Source organism: Zalophus californianus, chromosome 14 (assembly GCF_009762305.2).
Source record: "Zalophus californianus isolate mZalCal1 chromosome 14, mZalCal1.pri.v2, whole genome shotgun sequence".
NCBI lineage: Eukaryota > Metazoa > Chordata > Mammalia > Carnivora > Otariidae > Zalophus > Zalophus californianus.
In genome coordinates this window covers 31,475,054-31,494,879 of record NC_045608.1, presented here as the reverse complement: position 1 = coordinate 31,494,879, position 19,826 = coordinate 31,475,054, and the positions used below count along the sequence as shown (strand labels likewise).

General features: G+C 45.9%; 1 pseudogene; it reads left to right on the top strand.

Moving 5' to 3' along the window:
* Positions 1-2,011: 2,011 nt before the first annotated feature.
* LOC113912349 lies at positions 2,012-4,265 on the top strand (annotated as a pseudogene).
* Positions 4,266-19,826: the final 15,561 nt, after the last annotated feature.

Sequence of the window (19,826 nt, the reverse complement as noted above, 5' to 3'; positions counted from 1 at the left end):
GGCATTCCAGGTGGAGTGGGAGCACTGGCCGTGGGAATGCCATGGAAGGAAAGCTCCAAGTGCTGTGTGGCAGGGGAGGGGCATGGTGTTATCCAGGAGAGGGACAGGGAGGTGATGCTAAAGACACCAGGGCCAACTCAGAGGGCCTTGGGCACTAAGCACAGCAGTTAGCCCTTCATGCTAAAAACACTCAGAGAGTACTTTTGTCACTCAGTCTCTCCAGCGGTTGGTAGGCGAGCTGTGATTCCATGAGGCAATTTCATTGTTCACCAAGCATGCAACAGGGTGTCTTCTATTCGGTAGGATGATCTGATACATCCATGCATAAGGTATTTGGGGACTTTGACAATGTCTCCTGGAGGCTTCTTCCACCTAATAAGGGAGTCGCCCAGGTGGGGTTGGGGGAGGCATAGGAATCACCTGGTCCAACCTCCTGCCCAGGTAAATGACCTGGTCTCTATCTTACAGAGTCCCCCTCCCCCAACCCGGCCACTAGCCTTACAGTAGATTGCAGGTATGCCTGACAGATTCACCGCCAGAAAAGCAACAGTTACAGTAATTTAGTTTCCCCATCAGCCTTGGGGGAAGAGGAAGACGTGCAGGGCCAGAATGGCTCCGGGCCACTCTGATATGCTGAAATGCTGTGCAATCTCATATCCCCTGCGTAGGTCCAAATGGCCTGACTCAGCACGGGCATGCCCTCTGTCCCCTCCCCATCCCCCGGATGGCCTCGCTTCTCACCCCCAGAGTCGGCCAAGCTCTGTGCACATCTGGCACCTGGACCAGATTCACCAAAACCATCTCAGTAAGGATCTGGATGATGAAAAGCCCTTTCATCCTTGTTTTAGATTTTAGCCTCCAACTGCCACTTACCAGAAGTGTTTCCATGTTGTGACTTCTTTGGTTCTCCACGTCTCAAGTGGAAGGTCAGTAGGGTGCCCCCAAGGCCTCTGCCCTGGACAGGGAGGCAGTTCCCCACCATTCTCATGCTGCAGGACCCATGTAGCACAGAGGGCCAGGTCTGCAGCCTCCCTGACTTGGAGAAGAGTGACTCTCACGAAGATATTAATGACTCAAGGGGCAACTGAGTGGCTCAGTTGGTTGAGCATCCAGCTCTTGATTTCAGCTCAGTTCATGATCTCAGGGTCCTAAAATCAAGCCCACTTCCCCCTCCCTCCTCAGGCTCCAAGCTCAGCAGGAAGTCTGCTCAGGGTTCTCTCCCTCTGCCCCTCTCCCTGCTCTCCCTCTCTCTAAATAAATAAATCTTTTTTTAAAAAAGATATTAATGACTTAAGGTCACACACACAGCAGGTATGTGGTTTTCTTTTGCAGTTTTCAACAACAAAAATTAAGTCAAAATCCTTAATCACCAGGCCCGTAGGTGACTCAGTTGGCTAAGCGTCTGCTTTCGGTTCAGGTCATGATTCCAGGGTCCTGGGATCCCAGCACCGAGTTGGGCTCCCTGCTCAGCGGGGAGTCTGCTCTCCCTCTCCCTCTGTGTGCACACTCGCTGTCTCTCTCTATCAAATAAATAAAATCTTTAAAAAAAAATCCTTAATCACATGTGTTGCTATGAAGGTATGCCTCTCTGGTCATGTTCCTGCAGAGGTAGCTTTTTAGACTTATATGTAGGGCTTTTTATTTTTTCCCTGCAGCAGTCCATCTTCTCAGCATGGCCTTTAGATCTTTTGGGATTCTGATTCTCTCTTCATTTTATTGAAGTCCTGCCAGCACTAAGGCACCCAGGTGAGGGAGACAGGTGAGTTTCCCACGCCCTCATGTTACACGGTCTAACCTCCCCACCCCCCCACTCCCACCCCCCTACTGCCCCTAGCTCAGGGCCAGCCTCCCTGTGAATGACTCCCTTACTCCCCAGAGCAGGAAGGTTTGCGCTAGAGAAAGAGATATTTGGACAGGGTGTGTCCTTCTTAAGAACCAGCTGCAGTTAGCCCCCTGAGGCTGGGAAGAATGTCGCAAGCAGGTTCCAACGCCCAAGGGGTGTCCCCGCGTTATGGTCTCACTGCAAACCAGGGCTCACCAAAGCTTTTGGACCCCGGACTACATCTATTCCCCGGGAGTCCCGCCTCCCACCTGCGCTCCCCTCCTCTTCATGGAGCCAGGGCTGCGAGGGTCCTGGGAGGCGCATCCTCGCCAGAACGAGCCACTGAGCAGTTACTTCTGCGGACCGAACTTTCTGGACCAAATTCCCCAGAGAGGAGTTCAGCTTCTGGGGAAACTGGCCCGGCACCCCCTGTTCCGCCCCGGGGGTGATTATCTGCGCCCCTGGGCCTGGGGTCGGGGTACGGGCGGAGGCCGCGCGGTGCTGGGCGGAGGCTGCCCTCTGCTGTCGGCGGTGGCGAACTGCGCGGCGCCCGAGGCCGCAGGCGCTCTCAGACATTGGCGCCCTGCAAAAACTTAGGCTCGGAGTTTACGCTGAGCCTTAGGGTATGATTTGAGATGCCTGTCCCTGGACGGCAGGGAGAACCTCGCTGCTCTGCTCTTCCGTACCCATGACTGTGCGGACACGGGATTTAGGCACCGTGACAGAGTAAATGCCATAATTCCATGTAATATGCCATAGTGCGTGGATAACCCCAAAATGTCAACATAGGTCATGGCCAAAGTAAAGATACGATGTAAAATTTGAGTCCAGTAAGAGAACAAGATGGAATTGAACGAGTTCATCCAGAGTTTACTCAAGTGTTTGGCAGAAGGTTTTTTTGTTTTTGTTTTTCATGGCTGTAATAATAACTTTGGAAAAGGCATTTAACGACTTTAAGTGAAATTTAAGATGGAATTGGAGCCCTGCTTCTGGACACTGACATGCAGAGTTTTGTGAGCTACAGAGTGTTGTGGGGCGGGGGCCAGCAAGAGGCGCCGGGAGGGCAGGGCGCCCCGAGAGTGCGGGGTGGGGGTGGGGCGGGGCGGGCGCTGCGGGGCGCTGGCCAGGGTTGGCTGACCTGGTCCGGAGGGGCTCCTGGCCGCGGGGTCCGCGGCTGCTGCCGACCCCCGGACCCCAGGGCCGAGCGCCTGCGTGGCCGCGATCACGGATGCTCCAGGTTGTGTGTGTGAAGCTGTGTGGAAATCTACAACACTATCAATCCCGTCTTCGGAGTTCAGCGGTGCCCCGTGATGAAGTAACAGTTAATGATAGAGCCGGCCTTCCCTTGCTAACACTTACCTGGCCATCCAGAAAAGCGCGCTGTCGATTTGTGGTCAAGCCAGTGTGTTATCAGCAGTCGGTTCCTTCCTCCGGGACCTCCAAAAGGAAGATAAAGGTGGCAAAACTGCCCCAATCTTCACAGCAGATGGCAGTGAAATTCCAGCTTTAACCTTGATGGAAATTTTGCTAACGAATATTTTAAACTTGTCATTAAGAGGTACGGTACCCCAAGAAAGAAAAAAACTGAACATGGAGCATGGGAAAATGGGAAATCTTTGGTTCACAGACTGTTTACAGCTTTGCGTTTAGAAGGGTTTCAGAAAAAGAGCGCCATTTACTGGAGAAACCGACCACCTGAAGGGACAGCCACGGCCTCTCCAACAGATCAAAGCTGGAATCGTATCTTGCTCAGAAGCCAAAACCAGCAGCCGTGGGTCCACTTGGGGCCCAGTGGCCTCCCCCGCTGGGTGCACTCCTGGGATGTGATGGAACCAGGGACAAACCTCAGCACATTTGCAAATTCCATGGCCTTTTTTGCATACTTCATAGTCACTCGACAGGATCATCCGTATCAGCTGTTAAGAGTAGGCAGTTTCTTCACTTCCTGCATAAGAAATCAAAGCAATGACATTCCATGTGGTGCAGTACAAGTTAAAAGATTCTGCCAAGACTACAGAATCCCTCAAACAGGTGGCCACTCAATCCGTTTGTGAATGCAAGGAAAGGAACTCAAGGAAAAGAGTTAATCTTACATTTTCAAATGTCACTGAATTTTTCCAGTATGTGCTGATTCTGCAACTTAGAAACTGGAGCTTTTTGAGTCCCACAGGGCCTTTGAATTTGAGTGTTTCGATCTCTTTTGTTAATTTAAAAAAATGCTTGAAAAAAAGTGTTGTCAATTAAGTATTTCAAGGACAGGGATCATGGCTTTTTTTTTTTTTTTTTTTGACATCTTCCCAGAATAGGAAAAATCTTAATTCAACTCCATTCAACATGCCAATAATCATTTATTGAACATATCCCAATAACACTACTTACTTCCTGTGTAAGACCTTAGGCTTCTTGTACTCTCTGTGCCTAGGTTTCATCATCTGTAAAATAGGTAATCATATCACCTACTTATAGGGTGAGGAGTAAATGATTCGTAGCACACTCAGCACCATTCTTGGCCAGACAGAGGACTCATAGGAAATGTTTCTTATTATTTTTACATCTACCACAGTTAAGTTCTGAGCTAAGTGCTGGAGTTACTCATAATAAGACATGATTCCTGTCCTCAAGAAGTTTACCATTTGAAGTAAAGATGTATACAAACAGGCATATAAGATTATCAATGATCAATGCTGTAAAAAACGTAAGAACAAGATGCTAGGGGACAATGGACAGGAGAAATGTATTATGTCACAGGGGAAGGACACCAGAAGGCCTTACAGGAGGGGTAACATCTGAGCTAAATCTCAAAGGATGAGTTAGGATTTGGATGGAGGAAGAGAAGCAGTCTGAGCAGAAGAAATCACATGAACAACAATGCTGAGTCATCATGACAGTGTGTAGTAAATTCAGCATCAGCCAGTGGCCAGTGTGACCACAGGGTGGGAGATAGGAGTGAGGGCTGACAGGGAGGCCAGAGAAATGATCATAATCAATGGTGAGCCTCCGGTGAAGGCTTAGTTAACCAATGCCAGGCACCACGAACTGGAAGAAGATCAAGGGGCCCTATGAACCATGCTAAAAACTGATTTGTCTTACAGGCAATGAGGCACCATCAAAGCTACCTGAGCAGGTCCCTATTTGCAGAAGGATGGAGTACAAAACAGGCTCTTGGTAAATACCTGTCAGATTAAATTAAACTGGATGGCGGTAGGGTATAAATGGTGGCAAGTCCTATAGCGGTATGAAAACTACAAAATAAACTCTTAGTAATGGCATGGTTCAAATGTACTTGATACCTAGAAGGAATGAGTAGGTACATTCAAGACACATGGCTTATTTTAGAATCAGTGAAAACTATGAAGCCAAGTAGGGAAGCAGTTTCTACCAAAGGGCACTGCTCTACAAAGCTTGAACATAACAAGTATGGATTTATCTTACTATCTTATTCCTGAGGCAGCGGGGAGGAGATTAAGCCCTGCTTTATGACAGAATGCAGTCATTCGGGGGCCATGGCTGGAGGGGATGTGCAGTCCCCATTCTGGTGGTAAGGATATGGGGAAATGGTGTTTCCAGCTGAAGCCAAATCCCTAGCTTCCCAGCCTGTTAAGTGTACCTGAAGCTGGTTTTGCGCTCTCCAGCGCACTTGTAAGGTCTTGTTTGGGGACGCAAGAAGCTGTTACCTGTGTTGGGCCTATGTGCAGGGCATGCAAAAATGACATAATTGCTGCTCCAAATTCTGAAAAGCCCTAAGCGATTGGATACATTGGCCATAATCTTGTCTTTTCCAGAGCATTATAGAATATCCAAGCTTGCAAACCAACAGAGGTGAGTATAAACCTCAAGACTTCCCCAGGGCTATCACCAATTCGCCTATTGACAACTATGGCTAGAGAAACTTTATGCAAAGCCTAGAATGTGAGAAGGAGGACTGGTGTGGGGCAAGAGAGAAGATAGCAGGTGGGTGAAAAATCCAGTCCTGTTGGAATGCGCTCTTAGGTCCCCCAGTGCCTGGGAGAGTGGTGTGTTTAATGCCACCTAGTGGCTGGCAATAGATACACACCTCATTCTTCCCTGCAGGCTTTCTGGGGCACCTGGGGTAGGGGTAGAGGGCCAAGCCAGGAGTCAAATGGGGCCAGGAGTTGTGTAAGAAAGAGCTGCTGCTACAGTCCAGAGGATCTTGTCCCTGGGCACATACAAAATATGACCTTTGCTGTCTTTTGGCTTGGGATAACTTCCAACTGTGTTAACTGTGTTTCTACATTGCCTCCAAAGACACATTTTAGGCTTTGAGAAAAGCATGAGCTTTTGCTCGCCCAGGGTCACTGTCGGGATTCAGTGCTTGGTATGGGTGTCATACTCTGTTACTGCACTGGCCTCTCATGAATTTCTGATCAGCAGCAAGGTCAATGAAGAAAAGGAAGTAAAAGGTGACAATAAGATAGTCTGGGTGCCTGGGTGGCTTAGTGGGTTAAGCATCTGCCTTCGGCTCAGGTCATGATCCCATGGATCAAACCCCGCATCGGGCTCCTCATTTAGCAGCGAGCCTGCTTCTCCCTCTTTAAAATCTTAAAAAAAAAAAAAAACTGGTAAAGAGAATTCCAGGGTGATACCATTTGCGCTCCTACCAGTCTTTTTTTAAATTGAAGTATGATTTACATATGGTAGGGCTCACCCTTTGTAATGTACATCTCTGCAAAACTTAACAATGCATACAGCTGTGTAACTACCACCACAACCAAGAGTTTTAACCAGCCCATCACCCCCCACCGAAAATTCCCCGGTATACTCTTTGTAGTCACTCACCCCAGCTTCTGGGGTGGCTATATTTTTGCCTTTTCCAAAATGTTATATCAGTGGAATTACACAGTCCGTAGTCTTTTGAATCTGCCTTCTTTCACTTAGCAAAAGGCATTTCGGGCTCATGCATGTTGTTGCTCGCAGCAGGAATTCATTCCTTTTTACTGCCAAGTAGTAGTCCCTTGTGTGGATATACCAGTCTATTTACCCAATCCCAGTTGAGGCACATTTGGGTGGTTATTTCCAGTTTGGGGCCATCATGAATAAAGCCTCTATAAACATTCTCATACAGGCTTCTATGTGAACATAAGTTTCTATTCCACTGGGTAAATACCTCGAAATGGGATTGCTGAGTTGTCTGGCTGAATGTTCAACTTAAAAGAAACTGTGGAGCTATTGTCCAATTTTCATTCCCACCAGCAACGCACAAGAGTTCCAGTTGTTCTGCTCCAAGTGCTTGGTATTGTCAGATTCATTCTGGTTTTCTGTTCTGTTTTTTTAAGTAAACTCCACACCACACGTGGGGCTCGAACTCACAACCCCAAGACCACACCCCCAGGCACCCCATGTCAGATTTGTTTTTAATTTTTAAATTTCACACACATCCTGGGGTGCCTCGGTGGCTCAGTCAGCTGGGCGCCTGACTCTTGACTTCTGCTCTGGTTATGATCTCAGGGTCATTGTGCTGAGCATGGAGCCTGCTTGGAATTCTCTTTCTCCTGCTCCCTCTGCCCCGCCTCACCCCACTCCAACCCCACTTGCACGCACAAATGTGCGCGCTCTCTCTCTCTCCTTCAAAAATGAATGAATGAATGAATGAATGAATGAATGAATGAATTTCACAATCCTAATAGAGGGACCTCATCATAATTCTGATTTGCATTTCTCTAATGACTAATAATGTTGCCCTTCTTTTAGTGTGCTTATTTGTACATGAATTATCTTTTTTAGTGAAGTGCCTCTCCAAATCTCTTGCCCATTTTCTATTGAGTTGTTTCTTTTCTTGTTATTGAGTTATTTATTCTAGATAGAAAACCTTTATCAGAGGGACACCTGGGTGGCTCAGTCAGTTAAGCATCTGCCTTTGGCTGGGGTCATGATCCCAGTCCTGGGATCGAGTCCTGCATTGAGCTCCTTTCTCAGCAGGGAACCTGCTTCTCCCTCTGCCTGCCGCTCCACCCTGCTTGTGCTCTCTCTCTGACAAATAAATAAATAAAATCTTCTAAAAAAAGAAAAGAAAACCTTTATCAGATATGTGATTTGCAAATATTTTCTCCACATCCATGGCTTGACTTTTCATTTTCCTGACAATCCCTTTTGAAGAGTGAACGTTCTTAATTTTGATAAAGTTCAATTTATCATTTTTTTCTTTTATGGTTCATGACTTTGACGTTGTAGCTAAGAAATGTCTGCCTAACCCAAGCTCAGAATATTTTTCTCCTGTTTTATATTCTAAAAGTGTTATAGTTTTAGGTTGTACATTTAGGTCTATGATCCAGGTTGAGTTAATTTTGTATATGGTATGAGGTATGGATCAAAGTTCATTTTTTCATATGGATATGCAACACTCCAGAATCATTTGTTGAAAGACTAGCCTTTTTTCACAGACTTTCCACTTGGTTGAAAATCAGTTGACCATATATGTGTGGATCTATTTCTGAACTCTCTTCTGTTCCATTTTGGCCAGTGTGTCTCTCCTTTCACCAATACCACACTGTCTCCATGACTGTAGCTTTATAGTAAGTTTTTAAGTCAGGCAGAGTTAGTCTTTCAATTTTATTCTTTTTCAAAATTCTTTTGGCTCCTTTGACTTTCCATCTAAAGTTTAGAATCACCTTCTTGATTTCCAAAAGAAAGAATTCCTGCTAGCATTTTGATTGGGGTTGCTTTGAATCCATAGATCAGTTTGGAGAGAATTGGCATCTTATCAGGATTGAACAATATTGAATCCACAAACAAGATGTCTGGTCCCCATTTATTTATATCTTCCTTGATTTCTTAGTCCGTGTTTTGTGGTTTTCAGAATACAGGTCTTGAATGTATTTTGTTAGATTTCTACTCTAGTATTTTGTTGTTTTTGCTATTTTTTATTGTGGTAAAATACATGTTCTACCATTTTAACCATTTTTAAGTCTATGTAGTTCAGTGGCATTAATACATTCACGCTGTTGTACATTCATCACCACTAACCATTTTCAGAACTTCTTCATCATCCCAAACTGAAACTCTGTATCCACTAAATGTTAACTTCTCACACTTAATCATGATGAGCACCGAGTGTTGTATAGAATCGTTGAATCACTACATTGTACACCTGAAACTAATATAATACTGTACGTTAACTATATTGGGATTGAAATTTAAAAATAAAATAAAAAATAAAAAGCCCCCAGGGGCACCGGGGTGGCTCAGTTGGCTAAGTGCCGGACTCTTGGTTTTGGCTCAGGTCATGATCTCATGGGTGGTGGGATGGAGCCCCGAGTTGGGCTCTGCACTTAGCAGGGTGTCTACTTGAGATTCTCTCTCCATCTCATTCTGCCCCTCCCCCTGCTTATGTGCTCACACTCTCTCTCACTCTGTCTCGGTCAAATAAATAAATCTTAAAAAAAAATTCTCAAGCCCCCCAAAACGATAACTTCTCATTCCTTCCATTTCCCTAGCCCTGGGTTACCTCTGTTCTACTTTCTATCACTATGAATTTGACTGCTATTTCACAGAGGTTGCATCACATAGTATTTGTCCATCTGTGACTGGCTTATTTCATTTAGTGTAATGTTCTCAAGGTTCATCCATGTTGTAGAATGTGTCAGAATTCTTTCCTTTTGAAGGCAGAGTAGTATTCCCTTGTATGGGTGCACCACATTTTGCTTATTCAGTTGTCCCTCGACAGATACTTGGGTGGCTTCCTCCTTTTGACTACTGTGAATAAGGCTGTTATAAACAGGAATGTACAAATATCTGTTTGAGTCCCTGCTTTGAATTCTTTTGTGTTTATACCCAGAAGTAAAGTTGCTGGATCATATGGTAATTCTGTTTTTAATTTTTTGAGGAACCACCATACTGTTTTCCCCAGCACCTGTACCATTTTACATTTCCATCCGCAATGCACAAAGCTTCCAATTTCTCCATATACTCACCAACACTTGCTCTCCTTTTTTTTTTTTTAACTGCCACCCTATTGGGTGTAAAGTACTATTTCATTGTGGTTTTGATTTGCATTTCCCTAATGTTTAATTATGTTGAACATCTTTGCATGTGCTTATTTGTCATTTGTGTATCTTCTTTGGGGAAATGTCTATTTATATTCTTTGACTATTTTTTAAATTGAGTTATTTTTACTGTTGAGTTGTTAAAATTCTTTATATATTCTGAACATTACACCCTTATCAGATTTACAAATATTTTCTCCTATTCTGTGTGTTGTCTTTTCACTTTTCTGTTAGTGTCCTTTGATGCATGAAAGTTTTAAATTTTCATGGACTCCAGTGTAGTTGTTTGATCTTGGACATACCCTTAATCAGCTTGAGGAAATTCCTATGTTTATTTTGCTAAGAGTTTTCATCATGAACGGTTATTGAATTTTGTCAAATGCTTTCTCTGCATCTACTGAGATAATTGTATGGTTTTTCTTTTTCTTCTTTTTTAGATTTTATATATTTATTTGAGTGAGAGAGAGAGAGAGAGCATGAGAGGGTGGAAGGTCAGAGGGAGAAGCAGATTCCCCACTGAGCGTGGAGCCCAATTTGGGGCTCGATTCCAGGACCCTGGGATCATGACCTGAGCCAAAGGCAGACACTTAGACTGAGCCACCCAGGCACCCCTGGTTTTTCTTCTTTAGTCTGTTGATGTGAACTATCTTGACTGATGTTCAGATACTGAAACTGCCTTGACCAGTAATGCCCAGTGTCACTGAGCACCATTCATGTGTTTACTAGCCATTTGTAGATCTTCTGTGAAGGGACAGTTCAAGTCTCTTGTCCAATTTTATTTGGATCGTTCATCTTTTTATTGTTAACTGGTAGGAGTTCTCTAAACATGCTGGCTAAAATCAGATATATTTTTCCAAATATTTCTCCGGTTTGTAGCTTGATTATTCAATTTCTGAAGATTATTGTTTGATAAGCAGAACATGTTAAAATTTAATGAAATACAATTTATCAAATTTTTGTTTTGTAATTAGTACTTTTTGTCATGTCCAAGAAATCTTTGTCTACCCTAAAGCCGCAAAGATTGGTTCCTATTGTTTTCTTCTAGAAGCTTTATGGTTCTGGCTCTTATACTGAGACCTGTGATCCATTTTGAATTAAGATTTGTAGATGGAGTGAAATATGGGCCAAGAATTATTTTTTCTATATAAATATCTAGCTCTTCTGGCCCTATTAAAAAAAAGACTTTCCTTTTGCCTGTTGGATTGACTTGCCAGTCAGTCAGTCTTAGTTTTCTTTTTAGGATTTCTCCATAATTATGTCTGTATATTTACACAGAAACAACTAAAGAGCATTTGGAGCTAAATTTAAAAAAATAACACTGATCAGGGCGCCTGGGTGGCTCAGTCGTTTAAATGTCCAACTCTTGATTTTGGCTCAGGTCATGATCTTGGGGTTGGAGATGGAGCCCCATGTTGGGTTTGGCACTGGGCATGGAGTCTGCTTAAGATTCTCTCTCTCCCTCTGCCCCTCTCCCACTGCCATGAGCACTCTCTCAATAAAAAAAAAAAAAATAACACTGATCGATTAATATTTTGAATTGGTAATACATGTATGTGTTCTAAGTTAAAAGGTACAAAATTCAAAAAGATTATAGAATAAAAATTAAATTTCCTCTCCATCTCTGTCTCTCTTATCCCCGGTGCCATCCACTAAGACAAATGCTATTAGTAGTTCTCTGAGCAACTTAAAAAGACAGGCTTCACGTAATTCAACACTGAGATTCTGACCGAGGCCTGTGAGTGTGTGTGAGCGTGTGTGTGTGTGTGTGTGTGTGTGTGTGTGTGAGAGCATATGTGTGTCACAGGTACAAAGTATGATTTGGGTATTACAAATCGTTCCTAGCTCATTCTAAAAGATTCACCTGAGACATTATAAGCAACGCCTAAGAATTTTTTACAGGCCTTATTTTATTTTAAGGATTTTATTTATTTATTTGACAGAGAGAAACACAGCGAGAGAGGGAACACAAGCAGGGGGAGTGGCAGAGGGAGAAACAGACTCCCCGCCGAGCAGGGAGCCCGATGCGGGGCTCGATCCCGAGACCCTGGGATCACGACCTGAGCCGAAGGCAGACACTTAACGACTGAGCCACCCAGGCGCCCCGGGCCTTATTTAATTATCTCCTTCCCACTTACTTAGGTAGATAAAGAGAAACATGATATGATTTTTAAATTCACAGAGAAGAAAAGGTGGCAAGGTTTTTCCCCTTCTCATCTTTTCTTTCTATTTTTGGCAATATTTATTGACCAACTCATCAGATCCATATATTGAATGACTGTCAGAAATTGCAAATTTAAAAGAAAAAAAATGGAGGGGCTCAGGAAGACAATGATAATTAGGATATATCTATTAAAAAGCAAAAAAATGCATGTTGTATATGAATCGTGAATACAATCTGTAGACAGCTTTTATTAGGGGATTCCTGGGTTTTTTGCTCTCCCTCGAGCAATTACCATCTACTGGCATGATTCTTGGGATTCCCCCATCACAAACTGGCTTCATTATAAAGTGGAAAGGCAGGAGCTGCCTGTCTCTAAGCCAGTCCTATGTGTTATGTAACAATGAAATAGAGAAGATGCAGAAGATTCTGCTTTAGCACAATTCCTTTTATTGTTGTTGTTGTTGTTATTGTTATTGAAGCCTATCTGCCATACAAGGTCATGTTAGTCATGTACACATAGTGACCGTTCTGTGAGCAGTGCCCACCACAAGCGCAGTCACCATCCGTCACCACACCACGTTATTACAGTCTTAATGCTTAGATTCCCTAGGGGCTGTACTTTTCAGCTCCGTGATTGATTGATTTTTTTTAAATGATCTTTTTTTTTTTTAAGATTATTTATTTATTTATCTGACAGAGAGAGACACAGCGAGAGAGGGAACACAAGCAGGGGGAGTGGGAGAGGGAGAAGCAGGCTTCCTGCAGAGCAGGGAGCCTGATGCGGGGCTCGATCCCAGGACCCTGGGATCACGACCTGAGCCGGAGGCAGACGCTTAACGACTGAGGCACCCAGGCGCCCCCGTGATTGATTGACTTTATAACTGGAAGTTGGTGCATCTGAGTCCCCTTCACCTATTTCAGCACCCCCTCCCCTAGCCACCTGCCCTCCGCAAACACCAGTTTGTTCTCTGTATGTAAGAGTCTGTTTGGTATTTTGTTCCTTTCTTTTGCACGAAACTTCCCCCTTTCTGAGTGCGTGGCCATTGAATCCAGAAACCTCATTTAATGAATGTGCTGACTAATTCATAAAGTGAAAGAGCCTGAAACACATGCTTTATTGATTGCCCTGCTATAAATCCTCCCGAAGTGTCAAAACCACACCGTTTTCACACAAGGCCTTGCTGTTCCCGCCCCGGGGTTGCAGTCAGGACCAGAAGAGTCTGTCCTGAGAGCATGACCAACCCCATCAATGTGCTGAAGCCTTGAGTCCTGGCAGCCAGGGCGCACCCTGGCTGGCAGGGGGCACCCCGAGTCCTGGGGGGCTTGGACACACACAAACAGAGGTAGCAGCTACCTCTTCTCCAGGCCCCGAGGTCTGTGCTCCATCCACCCAAAGACACTGAACCACGCAGGGAAGAGGCAAGGGCAGGTTTCCTCAACCAGACAAGGTCAGAGAGGATCATTCCTGCAGAGGGTAAGTGGAGGCTGGCGGCTGCGGAGGGCGAGGCCCCAGGCCAGGGACTAAGGCTCAAGCCCACCGCAGGGAAGGAATGGGGCCACTGAGGGGTGTGTGCGCGTGTTCTGAGCCACGTGATATTGCAGCCTTGGCTGGATCCCCCGTGGGGTACCTGGTCTGGGGGAGAGGCAGGGAGCTTAGGGGCCGATGGAGACAATAAAACATACGTGAACGATACCAAGGTTTGCCAGAACCGATTCCCTGAAGTGGAATGAACAGATCAAGGGTAATGATCATTTTTCATGTGCATGATACATGCTCTTGAACTACTTTCCAAAGAGGTGGAACAGTTTATACACCGACCAGCAGGAAGAGTATAAATTCCTGTTTTACTGCTCTCTTACCAGTGTTGGTTTTTAAAAAATCTTTACTAAAGGACAGGAGGCAGAAGGTGGCGTTTATTTTAAATAAATAAAAATTAATTTATTTTTTAAATATATATTCCTTTGATCACTAGTGAGTTTGGACATTTCCTTAGGCATATTCCTCACAAGTCACTCTTTTTCCATTTTTGAAAACCACTTTTACATGCTTTAAAAAGGTAAGTTTTTGAGGGGCACCTGGGTGGCTCAGTCGTTAAGCGTCTGCCTTCGGCTCAGGTCATGATCCCAGGGTCCTGGGATCGAGCCCCGCATCGGGCTCCCTGCTCAGCGGGAAGCCTGCTTCTCCCTCTCCCACTCCCCCTGCTTGTGTTCCCTCTCTCACTGTGTCTCTCTGTCAAATAAATAAATAAAATATATATTTTTTAAATTAAAAAAAATTAAAAGGTAAGTTTTTGAATAAGTTTTGAAGGAAAGCAAAAGTGGCAGCTATTAAATTATTATTGTAATGAAAACAGTTTAATAGAAGTGGGAAGAAGGGCCATCCAGGGAGGCCTGCCAGCCAGCTTAACGACCACTGCAGGAAGGACAGGGAAAGGGCGGGCCTGCGGAGGTGCCAAGAAACCTGCATACATGTCAGAAATAAGAAAGTAGTATCTACTCGCATTTTAAAAAGTGCATACCCTGGGGCACCTGGCTGGCTCAGTTATTGGGACCTGTGAGTCTTGATCTCAGGGTCATGAGTTCAAGCCCCACACTGGGTGTGGAACCTACTTAAAAAAATGGGGCGCCTGGGTGGCCCAGTCGGTTAAGTGTCCAAATCTTGATCTCGGTTCAGGTCTTGATCTCAGGCTCGTGAGTTCAAGCCCTCTGCTGGGCTCCGCGCTGGGCGAGGAGCCCACTTACAAAAAAATGCGGACACCTTAAGAGCCAACAATTCTATTTCTTGGTGTTATACCCCAGAGACACACCCATGCACACAGGATGCATTTATGAGATGTTTAGTACAGTACTGTTTCTACTCATGAACAACTGAAAACAGCTCAAAATTGAGCAAGAGGGGAAATGTTGAGAATAATAGGTTATAGCCGTGCTGTGAAATATGATGCAGCAGTTCAAAATCTCAGGTGGGCGATGTGTACTAAGACAGAAAGAACTACATATTGGTGAATGAAAAAGCAAGTTGCGGTCAGTTGGCTAGATGACTCACTTTAGCTCAGGTCATGATCCTGGAGTCCCGGGATCGAGTCCCGCATCGGGCTCCCTGCCTAGCGGGGAGTCTGCTTCTCCCTCTGACCCTCCCCCCTCTCATGTGCGCTCTCTCTCTCTCATTCTCGCTCTCTCAAATAAATAAAATCTTTAAAAAAAAAGAAAGAAAAAGCAAGTTGCAGAGCATTACATATAATACAACACCAGTTATGTAAGCAAATACACAAAGTAATACTTGTCTGTATATGGTCACGGAGAAAAGGGCATGAAAGAATTCCCATGGGACAGAGGAACTGGCAGGAATGGGGCCAGAACTGGTGACAGTGGTCTGAAATGTTGCCCTATCTGTAAGGTTTTCATAAAAATATCTCATAATGACAAGAAATTTGTGTGAAGAGTCCAGGGCTATTTTCTATAGACATGTTGTTTTTGATGTTGGCACAACTCGTTGCGAAAAGCAGAGTTCTGCTTTGCCCTTCTGCCCAGTTGGGAAAGGCGAGGACTGTTCACCCTGGAATTAGCCCCAAAACACAGGCTTCTTTGGGCACTTTTTTTGGAGAGAAACATTCAAATTGAAGTCAGCAGAACAGAACATCACCTTTGTTCCTATATTTTGAAGGAAAAGAAACATCCATCCCCAGTAATAAGAACTGCCAACACAAGTGTCGGGCAGGGACGGGGGGCCGATGACCCCGGGTTGTTCCTAGCCTGGCACAGTCTGCTCACCGAGGGCCAGCCTGGGGCCACCGGGATGGGCCCTTCCTCCCAGCTGAGCAGGCCTCGCAGCCTGTGGCACATGGAACCCCACAAAGAGGGATGATCATAGGAGACTTTCTGGAGAAAAGGTCTAGAGCTTTCCTCAGCTGTTTAAGGGACCTTGAACCCAAAAAGGTTGAGAGTCACTGCATCGGGGTGACACGGTGGCTTAGGCAGGCAGTAACTCAACACCAAGGTTTCCATGCAGGCTACACAAGAAATCGTGAAAACCTTAATGCCCATTCCAGAATCTAAAGTCACTTTGGCTTTTAATCTAGTTGGAGGAACAGCTGTCCAGACCAAGGGCTCCTCACCCCACAGAAGTGTCCTGCCTGCCCCACCTCTCACGGGGTTGCATGCTGACCCCGCTCCGATCCCTGGCCTCAGCTGGGCTGGGTGACTTGTCCAGGGTCTCACTCCCAGTGCGTGGCCGAGCTGGAACACACCCCCCCCAGTGTGCCTGACACTCTGCCCTGGTTATAGTTCCTCTGGGTGAGGAACGGAAGCTAGTGGAATACTGAAGAAAGTGTACTCTGGCTTTCTGGAGACCTCTGCCATACCTCGGCCTCGGCAGCCCCTGGGACTTTAAAGTGCGAATGGGCTGATGCCCCATCCATAGCCTTGCCCTCCTGCCTATAAACACATCTATCTGCCTGACCCTCCAGTTCCTCTTTCTTAATTGTGATCCCGGGTCTCAACCTTAGTGAAAGCGTGAGAAAAAAGACAGCATAGTCGACCACAAGCAATGCTCCCCAATTTTGTGAAAATTCACCGCGAATTTTTGTTACATGGCTCATGGCCAAGGCACCGTTCTCTGTGTCTGTGACTTGGTTTCAGAGGCCCCAGAACCCAAAGCTGCTCCGGTGGAAATGCAGATGCCCAGGCCAGACCTCCTAGGACAAGCCTGTTCCTGAGACATGTCTTTCCGTCAGAACTGTATTCTGGATATTTGCAAAATCTTCCCTCTCGTCAAATGTGTCCCCTCCCCGCATCACTCTGTCCCTCTAACTGCTCTGCCCTCCATCCAACTAAATGAGCCATTTTATGTAGAGAGAACCGTGTACTTTATGCCTCCATGTCTTAGATACACTACTTTTGCCCCTTGGATGCCTCTTTACTTTTTTCTAGACAATTCCTCCATGCTGTCAACACTCAGCTCCTCTCTGAAATCTTCCCTGCCTTTCTAGAGGGGAAAAATGGTTGCTTTCCCCCTTCCTCCCATGGCACCCCGTGCTGTAAATATCTGGGTACATGTCTGCGTGCTCACTCAGGGTGAGCTCCTAAAAGGAGTGTTGCCTCTGACTCATCTCTCAAGCCCAGTCCCAATGAGAGAAACTGGAATACACAATGGAATTCTATTTGGTTATAATAAAGATGAGCAAACTACTGATTTATGCAACGATGTGGATGAATTTCAGAGACAAATGGTGGAGCAAATAAAGCCAAGTATAAAAGAGAAGATCCTGTAGGATTCAGTTTATCTGAAGTTCAAGAGCATGCAAAACTCATCTGTGGTGATAGTGATAGAAGCCAAAATAGTGTTATCACTGTGGGTGGGAGGGTCGGGGTACTGCCAAGAAGGGGCAAGAGGAAGCCTACTGGGGTGTTGCAAAATATTCTTTATCTTGATCTGAGTGTCTTATAAACACACAAATTCTATGAGTCGTACAATAAAGAACTGTGCACTTTATTGTATGCATATTAGAGTTTACAATACAGTTGTTTTTAATTTTAGAGAAAGGCCACCAGTGCCTCCCATTAATGAAACCAGTTGGAAGCCAACGGGCAAGGCGCCTCTAGTGCAACCCCAAGGGTCAGCGTCCTGGAGCCCAGGGCTGGGCAAAGAAGAGAAGAGAATGGATTGGGGGTGGGGTGCGGGATAACTAGGGCAATGCTCAGTAAATGTTAGCTGAGTGGGACAGCAATCATTGTACCTTAGTATAAGTAAATATATGGGATTTTTTTTTTTCTAACGGTAAGCTTTCCTGGAAAGCAATATGGAAATAGGAGAATACTGGGCACTTTGACTATGGGAAGTGAAAGAAATTTTTTGCCTTACTGACAGTTCTGCAGAAGATGCCCTGGTTATGCGGTCAACAGAATTCGAGTTAGCACCTTTCCAGAGCTCAATTTCCTTATCAGTGCCATAATAAGACCTAACACTTTCTAGGGCTTGACAGCTGACGATGTATTTCAAAATCTTATCTCATTTAACCCTCATTGCAACCACGTGAGAGTTGGTAAGGAATACAGATGGTCAGGGATTACAGGGATTACTGTAATAAAAATTTCTTTATTACAGATAAAGAAAGTGAAGCTCATAAGAAAAGCAATGCAAGGAAAACTTGCCCACAATCACAGAATCTGGAAGTTGCAAGCCCAGGGTTCTGACTCAGTGTTCATTGTTTTATCCACTTTGTTGTAAAACACACGAAATCGGGTTAGATGCTTGCTCAAATGTCTCTGAGCTTTAAGCACCTGTGTTCTCCATAATGTCGTCCAGCTTCCATAGCAGGTACTGACCCTTGGCTGGGAGCAGAAGTCCAGCTGGCCGTCACCTGTGTCACGGTGGCCTTGGTCACCCGCAATGACAGAGCCCTCTGGCGGGCACTGCACCTGGGCAGCCCTTCCGTCACGGGACTTGATTCTCCCCCTGGCCTGATGAGAGAAAGAGCCCTGCACCTTTTTACAGATGAAGATTGTGGCCTGAGAGACGTTAGGTGATCTGCCCACGGTCGCACTGGAACGTGGTCCGGCCAGGCTAGGAGCCCGTGCTCCAGAGCGGGTGCTCGGCCAGGACTCGGAGAGGAAGAGGGAAGGCCCACCTGGGAGAATGAGACCAGGCTGCATGGACCCCCAGAGGGAGCCAGGGGAGCCAGGGAGGTCAGCCTCTGGAAGCCCGCCCTGAGGCACGACGCCAAGGGGGCACCGCACACAGACTCTGTAGGGACTCTGTCGACAAACAGTGGCTGAAGTCCACACAGAACGTTAGATTTCTGATCTTGCGTGTTCTGGGAGTTGGAGTAATTGACATCACCAGCCTAGGCAGCGTGGCCAGATGTGCTGTTGGTGGAACGTAGGTTGCACTGGAACATGGGAGTTGCTAAATAAAGGTGTATTAAATTATGTTGGCTGAGGAAGGAGCTTATCAGTGGGGCCATTTGAGTGTGAGCCACGGGCCGAGGGGCCCACCCCACATCTCTGCCCGGCACAGCCCATGGGCCAGTGTGTTTCAGCATAATGTCCATCTCAGCTACAACCTTGCTGCCCCTCCTGTGTTTCTCCTCCCAGTAAGGGCTTCGCTGCCTCACCAGCTATCCGATCCGAAATTTTATCAGAGTCTCTCCAGCTACTTTCCTTTCTGTCCATCATCAGGTCCTGTGAAATGTTCCCTGCCCCCTCTCCACCCCTCCCCTTCCCCCCACACTGTCAGTGCCCTTGACATCTGTCACATGGGTCACCTACAGGCCCCCTGGCCCAGTCCGGCTTCTGAGCCACCCCAGAGTGGTCTTCTCAGATCTATGTCTGAGCAGGTCACCCCACCACCTCTGCTGGTTCCCCACTGACAGCAATGGTGGCTATGTGTTCGGAGCTGTGCAAATTCACTCCAGCATGGCTGCCCTGAGTGGTCACGGGGCGTTGTCCTCTAGAAGACCCCACACACCCACCCAGGATGCCAGACACGCCAAGCAATGCAGGATAGCGCCCCTGTGGACCACATGCTCTCTCACACTTCAAGCCTCAGCTCCAGGGTCCCTTCCTAGACACCCTGCAGGCAGAACTCAACATTTTGTTCCCTTTGCAATTTGCATTCACATATTACCGTGAACATAGCACCTCATTCATTCATCAGTCCTTAACAAGCCTACCCTAAGTGCCTTAGCATCCAGATGCCTCTCTAGACCCTAGAAAGATGTAAATTAATTGCACCTATTCTCCTGATTGGTTATTGGTGTGTCAGAATCTCCTGTGATCTTAACCTTCACTGTTCCAGAACAGGTCTAATACATTGGTCTCTCAGGCACAAGAAAAGTGCCTTATA